Source organism: Nelusetta ayraudi, unplaced genomic scaffold, assembly GCF_046127955.1.
Source record: "Nelusetta ayraudi isolate G7.1 ecotype Tasmania unplaced genomic scaffold, CSIRO-AGI_Nayr_v1 ptg000151l, whole genome shotgun sequence".
NCBI lineage: Eukaryota > Metazoa > Chordata > Actinopteri > Tetraodontiformes > Monacanthidae > Nelusetta > Nelusetta ayraudi.
Genome location: NW_027466201.1, coordinates 2,180,435 through 2,193,987, shown reverse-complemented (window position 1 = coordinate 2,193,987; position 13,553 = coordinate 2,180,435).

Here is a 13,553-nt window from a genome sequence, read left to right as displayed (position 1 = left end):
AGGAGCAGGGGGACTGCGGAAGATGGAGCGGCGACAGATGGAAGGAGGAGGCCGGCGTCCCCCCCCCCCCCCCCCCCCCCCCCCCCCCGTGGTGGGTGAAGCTCCTAGGGCACGGCGGCGGTGCCAGCACCACCACTGTTTACACTCTGCTGCCCTGAAAGCCATGAAGTGCGACCAGCAGGTGCGGCGAGATACAGACTGAGGCTGAGTGACTGTGAGTCTGGAGGGGGAAATCTCTCTCTTGAACCACTTGTGCTCCTGCTGCCGGGTATGTTGGCGTTTTGGTGACCGCAAATTGTGATGGGTTATCTGGGTGAACGCGTGAGTTTAGCCTTGAAACAAAGTCGATCGGCGCGTACAAGCAGAGCGAGTCAATTGTTAGAAAGGAATAAAAGAATCCTCCCAACCTCTTGTGAGTCGAGGACAACAACAACAATATCAAACCTCTAACTTATGACAGCGACATTTGCGAAACAAAAAAAAAAAAATCTATAACTGCTCTCAAAAACTTTGGATAAGGAAAGCTAATGCGGAAGTGTGAGGTACGTTGAATTATGAGTACTGCAATAAACCATTAACGCATTGAAAGCCATCGCTTGTACCTTCACTCAGAGTTTTATTGAAGATGTTTAGGCTCCACTTTATGTACAGTTGACAAGTAATACACACGGTAATGTTTGCTGGGGCCTGTGGTGATTTGGTAAAGCTGGCTTGCGAACAAATGTGCTACACAGATGTAAATCAGTTACCATTGCTTGGCTGTGTGTTTGGTTTATGTGGGAGTTCAGGTGAATTATTGTCTTTCCCTACACGAGCAGCCATTTTTTTCAAATGGTATAAACATTTGAAAAAAAATTCTAAACGAGCATAAGCTACCATCACTTCTGCTTATTGCAAGGGCAAAGCACCATTTCGGACAATCAACACAATGTAACTGTGCGTGTTTAAGTTATTCAATCTTAAACCACTATGCTGAAAAAACTTGAATTACCTTGAACAAATAATACAAAAACGCTCTAAATGGATACAAATAATGCTCTTATGAGGCCAATTATATTCTGTAAGTTATTTTCTCGAAGTGAACCCTTACTCTAGTGCTAAAATTATAGCTTTCAAGCGGGTGAAAAGTCAGTGTAGTGGAACGACTTGTGTTGGTAAAGGCTTCAAGTGAGTGCTTAGCCGCACCGTAAAATAGCCATCTTTGTCCGTTTCCAGCGACCCATCGCTCTTCTGCAAGTCGCAGCAGGCAGCTCTGCCCCCGAGCCAGAGGGCCGCTGCCACATCAATAACACCTTAATAACCAGTCCTTAATAAAACCTGAAATAGGCAGCCCGGAGCAATAGGGCTGGAAAACATAAATATGTGCCAGCCAGAGCACACATTAGCATCGGATTTGATAAATATGTAAAAGCTGCTTCCAACGTGTTTGCCAGGAAGAAAGCGTCTGTGGTGGGCTGATGGAGGGAGAAGGGAAAAACCTTCCCGGCTGGAAGGTGAGACCAGATCAACGCTGTCAGACAGACAATAGCGTCTCCGCTGACAGCAGGGCCTCTCTCTATGCAAACGGTCTGCACTGTCCCCTCTGAAAGAGAGGAGCTGGCTTTTAAGATGTTTTTTTTCGCCAGGTGAAATCCTCCAGTCTTTTTGGTTGCAGACATCTTGGGTTTTGCACCTCTCAAGACCTCAATTTTGAGAGGCTTTGAAGCGGAGAATGGCTTCTGTCCACCCAGATGCAGAGGCACCATGGAGGTCATGGATGTTGGTTTCTAGGCCGAGGTCCCCCCGCCCCCCAGTCGGCTCTCCGTCAGCCGCTGAGAGAAATGTGGACCTCTTCCCCCAGCAACGCAGCCAGAGTGGAGAAAGAAAAGCACAAATCATAGCAGGGACGTGTGTGCCGTAAAGTGAGTGTCCACTCCCGGGAAGATTCTGTGACAAGCATGCTAACCACTCAGTTTTTCAAAGATTTTAATGGGCCAATCTGGGGATAAATTGCCAGGTTGGAGGAAACAATCTGGGAGTGGGGTGCCAAAATTGGAGTGTTTCCTACATCTGATCGCAATTGTCTCATGTATCCATCTGGTAAACAGCCCATACAAAGATTTTGGAAAAGGGAGGCAAAACTGTTTTACATTACATTCAAGTAGACCAATGAAATTTCTTTCAACTATAGTTGCTTATAATAGGAGAGTGACACCAGCTACCATTAGCTCTTGGGAGTCCACTAATAAAAGCATTAGGTGCCAGTCCTTGTCTTTATTTTATGTGAATGCACCTCTGGTTAAAACTGCCGCCTCTGCAACATCTTTGCTAACCTCTTTAGCAACAGCTAGGTCCATTGTCTCTTCCTGTTTCTGTTGTTTTCATCTGGAATTAAGGGCATATTTGTTTGGTTAAGAGCCCAAAGAAAAGCACTTTCTGTTGGAGTTTGAAGCTGGTTGAGCAGGAATTCAGACATGAATCCAGGTAAATATATTGCGAAAGATCTTGTTGCTCATGATGGGAAAGCTCAGACCATCAGATGGAACATTTTTGGGGCCGTCTATAGTCTTCTTCAGTCAGTCAGTGGAGAGAGCGGGAGAGGTTCATCCGTCCTTATGCGCTTTTAATTACTTGCATCTGTCTGCACTGTGACCCCCAGGGAGCAGAGGTGAGGCGAGCACCTCAGGACCAGCTGCCACTCTGGGGCAGCTCAATATCAACCTAAACATCCTCAAACCCACAGGGACGCAGGGCGGCAGCCCGGGGTTAATGCAAGCTCTGGATTTCTGGCCGTATTAGCAGCAGACACCTGCCAATCATCGCGCACGTTCCACCGGGCGAAGGCAACAGGTCAGATGTCTGTTTAAGAGTTCCCAAGAGAGCGGTAAGAGTGACGTCATCAGTCACGGAAAGGACTCAGCGTGAAAGCTGGAGGAGATTTCCCAAGACGTGAGTGGCAGTGGAAGTGGAGGTGGCTTCCTCCAATCAAATCAACTTCCAATGTCTCGACTTGAAACTTGATACATATATATGTATGTCTGTATGTATATGTACATATATGCACATATACACACACACACACACACACACACACACACACACACAATGCCGTCTCATTTTATTCCAGCCCAGTCCGATAGCTAAAAGCCAATTTCCCAAAGAGCAAAACAAGAGGCACATAAAAGAGATGAAGTTTGTACAAGGCGGGCGTCGACGGTGGCGACAATAAAGACTCCGTTAATTAAAAATCACTGCCGGTACAAACCCACACTTAAAATTAATTGTATCTATTGTGCGGAGGATTAAAAATTTACACGCCACGCTCGTGAGTCGGAGCGGTTCAGGCAGAGAGAGGGGGAGAGAGACTCGGTAATGAATTGAACATCCATAAATGGGTCAGAACATCTTTAGACTTTTTTTTTTACGCGCCTCTTTGCGTGCCAGACTCGGAAGTCACGGTCGAAACAGGAAACTCTGCGATAATTTCTTCAAAAAGCGAGGGACAGGAGAGAGACACCGAGTCTTACGCCGTTATCACGGAAAGCCCCGGCGAGGAGAATAATCTGCCAGTCTGACTCCTGTTATCGCCACGGGCGCCACTTTAATAAAAAACCCAGCCCATCTGACTCCCCAGTTTGCGGCGACGCGGCTAGCCGCAGGAGAGATTTAGCGGCTAAAGAGGGCGCCGACGTGCCCCACCGGACACAACCCTTGGGATCGCGGCGGCCGATCACGTGGAACCCCCGGGGTCTACCGAATCGATACGGACGGCTGCGCGGTGACCTGGCACGGCAGATTAAGAGGGATTATGTAGAAATGCAAATAAGCAAACGTGGCCACCGGCAGTTCGTGACATGCTAGCGCTAGCTGCGATGGGATTCGTGCCACTTTGTCGTTGCCGTCGGCGTCTTTTGCCTTTTTAATTTGACCAGACTTCCTCGCTCTTTCACCACCTGTCTTTTATCACGCAAAAGTTGCGGAAAACCCAGCATTCTGAAAGGCTGCGATACTGCGGTAAAACAAACGGAGATTAAAATAAAGCCTTTGATCTGCTAGTGGATGGAATACACACACACACGCACACAGCTCGTCACCTCCTCCTCCCATCGCGGTCGGACACACAGGGAATTCAGAGGGCTGAGGTGCTGGCTACACACCTGCTTAAGCATGTCTGACAGGAAATATCAGCTAATCCCAGGCAGACCCACATCAAATCCTGACCGACAGCCAACCTCGGAATACCGCGGCAACCTCGGAATACCGCGGCACCCAGAGGTACGAAAGTGTGTCGGCTAGTATGAGAGCGAAGCTGGCAGATATATATATATATATATGTGTTAAAAAAAAACGAATAACCCGACACTTGAAAAGAAGGCTTGAAATAAGACGGGTCCCGTAAAGTAAAAACTTGCGTCCGTCCGTTCTCTTGCGCGTTAATCTTCTGAGCGTCGCGTGATTTGAGAGAGTTCTTCTGTTTAAACTATTCCCACAGCAAAAGCAACGGTGCGGAAAGCCCAATTAATAAAGATTAGCTCTTTCTATTTCCCCCCCAGACCTCATTTTCCCTCTTAATTAAAACACGGTGAGTGAAAACGAACAATTCATTGTGAGGGTGTGAGATGTACACAGAAGGACTTTGAGTTCTCACAGTGATTGATGGTGCAAAATACAAACAAATGATTTGTCTTTTCCTGAGGGATTATGGGAAGCTTTTAAATTTTTTGTACTCGAAAGGGATTATTAAGTAATGCATAATTAAAACTGTAATGTGATTGTTTGTTTTATCATTCAGATCAAATATGCAGCCGAGATGTTATCAGTGTTACCACATTGATCTTTTTTTTTGGTTTGTCTCTACCCAAAAACGGATTAAAGACAACAGAGTTGTTCTGCAGTGGTCTCGTTGGAATAAATACGGGGGAAAATGGAAAAAGGCAATGACGGATAACAATCCTAGCCACAGTACTGAACAGGATTCCGGAGCATTCGGCCCAACCGTGAAGTCTTCCGGGTCCAGTTTATGACACAAAGTGTTGATGGAAAACTGGCAGCGTTCAAGCCACGGAGGGATTCTCACTGCAACTGGAGGGCAAAAGTGAAAATAGTGAGAATGTTAAGTAGTCACAGTTTGAGTGAGGCTATTGGCGCCTCGTTATCAAGTCTTTTAATGTGACGGTTGCAAATCGTCACATTAGAACATTTATGGAAACAGCTCACTTCAGGTGGTTTCAGGTCTTTCGCCAATCAGCACTAATGCACCAACTGTTACCGTGAAAATTGGTAAATGGTAGATGGGCAGCACCAATATGGAGCTTTAGCGCTTTCCAGCATCTTCAGGGTCTTCAGAAAACAAAGAGTTTGTTTGAAGCCCCTCAGGAAGTAGGACATTTTGGATTAGCAGACAAATTGTCTCCGAGAAGATGATGAGTGGATTCAAGCAAATACAAAAAAATGTGCTGCCCCAACATATGAAATTACAGTAGAGAATCTGGTAGACGTGAGACACACAAGCCATGTTCTCACACTGTGAGATGTTCTTCCCTCGGGCGCATCAATCAAAGCCTTTATTCCAGAACCATTTTCAAAGCCAGCTGGTTGCCAGGCCTCCACCCATCCACCCCTAGAAGATAAAGCACCAGTCTGATGACTCCAGTGTCTCGTGCTGAGGTTTCCAAAGTGAGGAACAGCCGAATCTGACGCAAAGAGGCGCAACATTTTGGAGTCTTTTCCGCTTTTTTGTGTGTGTATCACTTGTGCTTTGGCTGATCCACACAAAACATTGCGTGCAGAAGCCATTTGCTCAAGTGGAAGGGAAGCAAAAGCATGGAACTCGGTGGGGAGAGGAAACCGTGAGTGGGTGGTGGCTGCAGGGGGTGATGTCAAAAATAATGTGTAGGTTCGGTTTTTTTTGTCTCTTGACTTCTCTTCTCTCTTCACTCGTGGCATTTTGAAACATTGCTCCATGTATCGTCATCCCATAGCCGCTGCCTGTGACCGAACCTCCACGAGGAGGCCGAAAGTGGAAGTGGTCCAACACGTAGCAGCGGCAACCGAACGTTTGGGCTCGTTTTCGATTCACTTTCACCAACGCACTCCAATCAATTATGGCCTAATTTTCAATCGCACATGCCGGAGCAAACAAGGCTGCCAGGAGTCGCAGGATCTGTTCTGAGAGGAGAGAACGTATCCGTCGTTCGAATAATAGTCCTATTTAAATGCATGAACAAATGCGCCGCCGCGGGCGCGTCACTCTCATTCATACGAAGGACTTTTCAGGTATTCGATCGGGGCGCCGACGCCATTTGTGTTTACAGTCAGACGACCGCTCGCAGTGAGTCGGAGGTTATTAATATTTCACCCCGATGAAGAAGATAAGAGGGGGCTCCGACTGAAAACGCTTTGAAGAGAGACTGACTTGAGGTGCTCCTGGTTCATTTGCATTTCGCCGAACATCTTAAGCGTAAACAAGGTCGCCGGCTGAGGCCGACACGTTCCGCAACGGCAGATAAGAAAACTCATTTTCCTGTCACAGGTATTTTAGAAGTCTATTCTCTCTCTCTCCCTCTCTGTCTCTTACACACACACGCGCGCGCACACGTACACACATAAACACACACACACACACACTCAAACTCTATTTGGTGCCATTCCAGATGCTCCAACAGTGCCTGAAGCACCGTGAGTCCCCTTGGAGCCAGTTTCATGTGCGAGCCGTCGACCTGCTGCGACGGCTCCTTTTGTTCCCGCAGCTGTGTTTGTGTAAAAACTGTCCGGCTGTGTTTCGCAAAAGGTGCCGGTTAGATCATGTCAGACCGTGTTGTTGAAAACCGTGATCGGCGGTGCATTCAAAGACACGCGCCTCTCGTGGTTACCCATATAAGGGTAATGGATACCCCTCTATAGGCCGAATGGGTTGTATGTGCATTCAGGGATGCTATTCCACAAGCCTTGGTTGTAACCAGTGGTTTTTTGAGTTCCTGTTGCCTTCCTATGGTTTCCAACCAGTCTGCCCAGTGCCCACTATGACCACGTTCAACATCACTTCAGTCTTTTTGCTTCAGCCTTTACCGCATTTCAATGCCTTAAAAATGCATCAAGTTGGTGCCATGTGATCGGCTGATTAGCTCTTTTTGCTAAAGAAGAAAGTGAACATGGTAGCTAATAAAGTGGCCGGTGAGTTTATCTTGCGACTCAGTCGTCGCTAAGACAGAATTGTGTCTGAAATCACAAAAATATGAGAGATAAACTGCCACAACAGATAAAACCGATGCGTCCATCTGGTCGAGAGCCCAGAGAAAACCTTTGTCAAGGGGAGGCAAAACTCGCAGGTTGATTTGCAGAACCTTTTGTCTGTTATGACTAAGTGGGCCATTCCAATTTGTTATGACTAGTTCAGCTAACTATCACTGTACTGCAGCAACCAATCTCAATCAGTCGTCATCACAAGCCATTGTTCACAGCTCCTACCCAATCTGCTACATTTTTTTCTTCCTTTCTTGACAGCTGAGAGCTTATAGAAGGTAGGCCATCCTAACAATCTTTCTAACAGTGGATGAGTAGCTCTAATTTATACCGTAATTGCAGCTGAGAGGTTTTCCTGTGCAATCTCCAGTAATTTAATATTTTAGAAAGCAGTACACGGACAAGAGAATGTTTTGTCGCTGCGCTCACAGGCTGAGGAACAACCTGGTAGATTGGAAGCTACAGCGGACTGTCCCAACTGTCACATGCCATGAACACAAGCGGCAAAGTACCCTGCCTGATGTGGAGGTAGCTAAAATATGCACAGTCACAGTGGAGAAAATCCCCCATCTCTCCAGGGCAGATTAAAAAGAGAAATAGAAAATATATGTGTTGCACCGATTTAGAGGAATGTTCCTAATGCCGACTGCAAACACATCTGTTGGCATTTCAGGAATATTAAAATTGCCCAGGCGCACAATCTGTCTTATCGAGTCCGTGAAGGCTTTACTGGGGATTAAAATAAACGGCTGCGGGATGACATGGTTGCCTGGTGCAAAAATAATTAGCTTCTTAATTTGTTGTTCTACGTCGGAAGGTGCCAAATGAAAACATGTACGTCAAAAACAAAAAAGAAGAAAGGTGTCGAAAGAAACGTGTTTGAGACTTCCAGTAGTGACCCAACTTCATCGGTACCGTGGCCTTGGATTTCTAATCGACACTGCTGGATCTGAAATTTTAATTCGGTTTAAATTTCCTCATGTGCCGGTAAGAATTTTTTTCTGCTCGCGCCTCAACAGCTTGCCTCCAGACTGGCAATAAACCCCTCAGAAATGATAAAATTATGACTTTTTTTCCCCCCACACCCCCACTGGAAAGTGCAGCTAGCAAATACCTCCTTGAAAATCAACCGTTTGTGATGTCACAAAAGGATCCGGAGCTCTCCCCGGTTAGTGACAGCACCCTCAGCCAGGTGTTTGATCATCTCACTTGTTTTGTGGAAGAACCAACAGAACATCAGTTCTATACAAAAAAAAACAAACAGAATTTTACTGTGTGCTGTAAACAGAGGGCTAAATAACTTGTTTCCTGGTGAGTTTTGTTTTCCATAATTAATCGTGTGAACCTGCTGCACTGAAATCCCAGATGAAAAAGATATGCAAATTGTTATTATAATATGGGACCTTTCAACTCTTTAATGGAGAATCCCATCAGCTTGTCCCACAGAGTCACAGGCTCGCACGACAAAGTAAACAGGGGAAATTCAGGGTTGGGGTTCGGACTGATGCCAATATTGGATAAATAAAAAGCAATTTGCATGCAAATGATAGCGCTGGCATTTGCTGTAATTGCCGTTTGTGTTGCTCATCTCGAGCGATACAAGGCAACACCTTTAAACTGCAGGGGAGGCCAGCGGGGGAGGTGGGGAGAGAACTCCACACTGACAATGCGCTCAAATTTGGAGACATTGAATAGATTTTGACGCGTTGCCTCATCAAAATCTTCACACTCGCGGTGAAGCGCTCCCCAGATTGCTATATTAAACTTGTTTATCTTTGCGATGCCTTCAAGAATCAGTCAGACTCGCGAAATGAGCAGAATGAAAAGAAGAGTGCCATTATCTGGGCTATTTCGAGTGCACACTTCAACTCGCAGCTGCGCTGATTGAAAAGACGGTGAAAGACTCGGGTTAGAGCGGCCAAACTCATTTGAATCTAAATCGCGGCGATCACAGGCTAGCCACCCAAAAACATGTTAAAAATAACGCACTTGTGCTCAATGGGCGCATTATGAATTCCGTGCAAGATGAAAGGTTCTGATGTGGTTTTTTTTTGGGGGGGGAGAAGCAGCAAGTGAGTCAGAATCCTTTAATGTCAAACACAGGGGGGGGGGGAGCACAGATACAACAAACAGATACACAAACAGGAGAAACCAACACACAGATCCACCCAGATAGCCAATAATTTATAATGAATCCAGCCTAAAGGAAGCCTGCCCTGCTCTACCATAAAATGGAAATCAATATTTAGCTTTTAAAAATAGGCTATAAAAAGGAGCTAATCCTGCACTTTAGTCATTCTATTTATTTTGAACGGGATTATCCCTGTGTTCTTCAGAGGACGCTCTCATTAATTCACCAAACAGAGGTCTGCACACCTATGAAAATTCAAACAGCGATGTCTGAGTGATGAGTTGACTTATTAACACCGCTGTTTCCCCTCAGAATGCATTTTTTCACCATCTCTGAGAGAAAGCGACTCTAACATCAAAGTTCATTTTAAATTGATGTTTCCATTTTCCTGTTACGAGCGTGAACTCGTTTTGACCCCACCATGAAAGACTTGCCGTGTGCGCAATCTCTCAAGGATCGATGTGGTACAATATCTATTTTGAGGTTTTTTTTTTTATTTTTCTTCCCAGGCTCCAGTGAAGTGAACAGCCTTGAGCGCTTAATTATCTAAAAACTCCACAGAACTCCAGAAAGCAGCATATTTAGCTTCACATTTACAGCCTAATCAGTTTTAGCACGATGCTAAGCTTTCTGCTAAAACTGATGTTTTGGGGTGAGAAATGATCAAAGCTGGTGGAAGGAACTCCTGGCTGGGGGCGTTAACCTGGAAGAGCTACGAGTGCTCACTGTGACATCACAAAGGGCCACTGAGAGAACTGCCTGTTTTAGAATGCACTAAAACTCGTATTAGAGACAAACACAGTAACATAGTGAATTTCACTTTCCATAAGAGCTTTGGAATACATACAGTTAGAGGCACAATAGAATATTAATGGTTGAACTAAATCAGTTAGCTAACTGCTAACTAAATTAGCCTGTGTCAGAAATAAGTGGTAAAGAGAATTTTGCTCCATACGACATCCTTCAAGTGCTGATATAATAAAACATGAAGGTGGAGAAGGAAGAAGGAAGGTCCTCTGTTCCTCCCCCCACTCCCTGGTGAGCCGCGGTAGAAGAGCACCTCTGAACAACGATGTGCCCTTTTTTTTTTTTCTTGGTTTTTAAATTGGCAGCTCTGGGATTCTCTTGCAGGGAAGATAACGCAGGAAGTGAGGGGACACGGACAGTCACAGGAGAAACTGGACTTTGTAGAGGTCTGTAGCCACAAAGTCCAATTTCTCTTTGAGTATTTACGACGGAACAAATTTCACTCACAGGAAGCACTCAACAGCGCGCGCCTCCCTTTTAGAACTCAACAAGCCGCTCGGCTCTGAAGGTGCGCGCTAACGCTGCCTTGTTAGTCCTGTGGCAAAGCTTTACAACTGGCGGCTCGAGGGAGCGGATCCGCGTTCCCTCACATCTCCGACTTCCAACCGGGGTCCCTCGGCAGCACCTCCTTCAGAAAGCAGCACTTCAGCAGACGGCGGAGTGTCTTCTGCGTTATGAATAATACATCTGTTTAGACGCTCTCTTTGCTTATTTTGGCTTTTCTGTAAGGACGCTGACACAGAAAGGCGTTCCTCCTTTGGAAAGATGTTAGCCATTCCGTTCCCCTCTTCCGTTTGGAGGAAAACTGTATTTTCAAAAAGCCTCTGATTTCATCCCAGACATGTCCAAACTTGGGATTGACGAGTGCAGTTTGAATTTGAATAAAATTTCAAAAGCAGAGGGAAGTGAGCTTGGTAAAATATCGGGGAGTAATGTAACCCAGATTTGGCGACGCGGGACGCGAGATAGAAAAAACACAAAGGAGAAGCCGGTTTGCGTCACATCAAAGTTGTGGAGAGACGAGCAAATTTGTTTTACTTCACTGTCGCAATTTTCACATCCTCTTTTTTTTTTATACAGCAGTTTGCCTCAAATGGTGAAAAAGATGAAATGAAAAAAAGACTGTGAACTTCGAACAACGGTACGGCGCTATCCGTTTGTTACTGATTGGTGATGACTGCTGGATGCTGTCTTTTGATCTGTCTGCCACCTGCAGGTCACGCTTGGAGCGCTGCCGAACGTTTCGGAGTCGGGCGAAGAGAAAAAAAAAAAGGAAACGTGTTTGGCGGGGGGAGGGAAATGTGTCAGTCACGACCAATTTAAAGATGAGAGGCGTCGAGCGTTCGCCACATTATCTCTGCTCCGCAATTATTCACAGTCTGACGCGTTAATGCACCGTCAACTGTGATTTATATGAAGCGCGTATACTTGCTGGACTTAAATACACAACCGAACAAGCAATAAAAGAGGAGAATTTACCGTCGGGTTGCATTTTCTATGAATCATAACAATGACAATAACAACAACCTTTTTTTTCATTGAGGGTGTCATGGAATTCTTTTCTGTTTTTGCATATAATTTTCCATTCAATCAGCGCCGAAAACCTACAACATCTGAGTCCAGGAAATGAGCCTCAGCAGACCTTTTTTCTTGTTTTATTTTTTTTTTTAAGAAACTTCACAGCTGGTCTCTTTACTGCCAGATGGACTCAGAGTCACTTCCTGTTAGTTCATCTTCATCTCCTTCTAGGGCTTTTGGCACCCAGCAACAGAAATAAATCAAAGGAAACTGACAGGAGACTGAAAATGTTTTGTATCGGAGGTTGTCAAGACGGGTGAGCGGGGACTTTGGAGTCGAAAACCCGGTGATGGAAACATTCAGCCCAGATTCATGCTTGTTTTGTATTTTCTTGAAAGTTCCATGTAAATATATATATATTATTTTTACCCCACAGCTTTGACGCTAACCTTCGGCGAGACGCACGAGCCAGTCCGTCAAATCAAACGCGGCCTGACGGAACTCAGACGAGCTGTGAGAAACTCTCCAGGAAACAGAGCCGTTTGTTTGAACAGGCGCAAAAGTGGAGCAAGATCCGCTCCGAAACACAACCTCGGTGCAAACCCAGGTGGCAAACACAAACTCAACTAAACTGAAAAAAAAGTTACGCTGGGCCATTTTTTTTCTTGTAAAATCCACACAACGCCAACGAGTTATGAGTTATGACAGAATGAGAAAAACACGCCGAAAAGAAAAACCAGCGTAGAGGTGAGGACAGCTCCCACTGGGCAGCTTGGAGCGGCGCCTGTCTCAGCTGTTAACCTCCACTCCTTCGGACGCTCTCTCCTCCTCTTTTCCCACGCTCGGCTGTGTCCGCCGCGACGCGGCCGCCCCAGCGAGTCGCGTATCTGAGCTCGCGGTCACATGTCTCGCAGTCAGACTCGGCCGGCGGCTCTCTGGGGAGTCGACCACGCGTTCTCTCCACACTGCCCACACAATGGAGCGCAAGACACAGCCAAGCTGAACGAGCTCGACGATGACGGAGGGGGTTGGGGGTGGGGGGTTGAGAAAGAAAGAAGCGGCAGCATCGGGGAAGCGTGAATAATGGGGCCAAACTTCAATGAAAAAACCCGCAGCAAACATATGACGGCACGGTTACAGATGTGGGTGAAACTCAGGGGAATATGGTCAAAATGATGACGCTGTGCTTTTTCACTGAGTCACCGTACGCCGCTAAAATGTCTTTTCCCCTCTGTCAAGGTTGAGATGATGAATGGGCAAAACACTAGCAAGGATGATGTGTGTTGTGGAACTCACTGTGTCCGAGCTTAAAGCGGAGTACGGAGTTTCCAATAAACTGGCAACCAAGGATCATTTTGAAAAGTTTTAACCTTTCGAAAAAAAGAAATAAAGACACTGCCGCGAGTTTATTTGGCGATCTGGAACAAATTATTTTGGCCAGGTAAAGTTGTGAAATGAATTGGCAAATTGCTAGCCGTCCAACATTTTCAGCATTAGCTCAGTTTCAACAAAAAAAGTTGAAAAACACCTCAATTGATCTTATGAATCCTCCCCCCCCCCAAATGTTGCCATTTAGAAAACATTTTTAATAGATAGATAGGAAGACATCGGGGTCATACAGTTTATCTCATAACATGGGAAGGCTAACGTTTAAACCACCTGCGTAGACTTTTTTCTCCGTGGATCTCACAGCACGGCTCGCTTCCGCCTGCTGATTCGGCTGAATAACCACGTAAGACCGATAACCCAATTTGAAGTGTCTTACTTTTTTGTGCTGGACTATTTCACCCGACAACACCGCTAGTCTCTGAAGGCCCCGAGATCGCTGGATTACCCCAGATGCCCTAATTTATACTTGGCCTGGAGCGCAGAACGG